The sequence below is a fragment of the Propithecus coquereli genome, unplaced genomic scaffold, assembly GCF_000956105.1.
Source record: "Propithecus coquereli isolate 6110/MARCELLA unplaced genomic scaffold, Pcoq_1.0 Scaffold64, whole genome shotgun sequence".
Lineage (NCBI taxonomy): Eukaryota > Metazoa > Chordata > Mammalia > Primates > Indriidae > Propithecus > Propithecus coquereli.
This window is the reverse complement of record NW_012152396.1, coordinates 4,201,734-4,203,069: the sequence shown is the minus strand read 5'-3', so window position 1 is coordinate 4,203,069 and position 1,336 is coordinate 4,201,734.

Genomic DNA, 1,336 nt, shown 5'->3' with positions numbered 1-1,336 from the left:
CTGTTTATTTTGGGTTTTGACTCCTGTTTAAAGTGGAGGGTTCCTTGGGAGTTTTCTGAAGTTTGACTATTAACTTATCTTCAGCATGAATTTATCTTTGAGACTCCTGTAGGGTTCATTGGGGTTCATGTTGAGGGTATGGCCTACTAGGGCAGTTTTAATTTCATTCCTGCCTGGTATTGATTTGACCCTGCTCTAGGCTACCCAGAGGTTCCAAGACCTTCCAGGTGTAATAATACAGCGGTCCCCAACCTTTTTGACACTAGGAACTGGTTTCGTGGAAGACAGTTTTTCCAGGGTATGGGGAGGGGGCTGTCACCGCCTCTGCTCCACCTCAGATCATTAGGCCATCATGGGGAGGCGCAACCTGTATCCCTCGCACCCTCGTATGCGCAGTTTGCAGTGGGGTTTGCACGCTGATGCCCCTGCTGATCCGACTGAGGTCGGGGCTCAGGTGGTGATGCCAGCGGTGGGGAGCGGCTGTGGGTGAGGCTGCCACTCGCCTCCTCCTGTACCGCCAGTTCCTGGAGGGCTAAGGACCACTGTCGTCCTGGGCCCGGGGTTGGGGACCGCATCTATGATGGAATCCCAAAGCTACTTGAGGGCAGACTCTCTATAAAGACTTCTCAAGGAAGAAAATTTTTTTTCCTACCCGTTGTCGACGTTGAGGCAGACATGTTTCCTTATCATTAACCTGTGCTTTTTAGTACGTTTGTTGCTACTGAAGGTTTTGATTTTATGCAAGGACCTTTGTTACAACTCTCTGTCTTACAAGGAACCATAGCCAGGTCTGCCATGATCCATGGCATTTACCTATTTTCTGATTCTTCTTTTTTGGGGGGTCTGGGAGAAGATTGTGGGGATTTTCTCCAAGTTATTCATTTGAACGGATTTTTTCCAAATCCGGTATTTCTAGGTGATTTGTATTTGATCCCTCTGCGATGAAAAATATCTACATTTATTTACTCTTCCCTTAGTTTTAGGAAAAGTCCTCTCTGAGTTGTAGCGAGGCCCCACTGAGCTGTCTACCAGCTACTCTGGAAATGCCTTTCTTCACCCCATGTTGCCACTCTCCTGTCCACAGGGGGCTAGACTATGAGTGGGTGTATGACTCAAAGTGTGCTAACTTTCTCTTGAAATTTGGAATTTTATATGCTAAAATACTCATAGTCTTGTACTTGTCCTAAGATAGTTTTTTCATAGAGCTCAATCTCAGAGGTAATTGTTAATATGTAGCTTAATAATGATTATCATGTTTGCCATGATCTACAACAGTAACACTTGCAACCCACTTCAGACAATTTGGTGTCTTGGTCTGTGTATAATTGTGGATGAG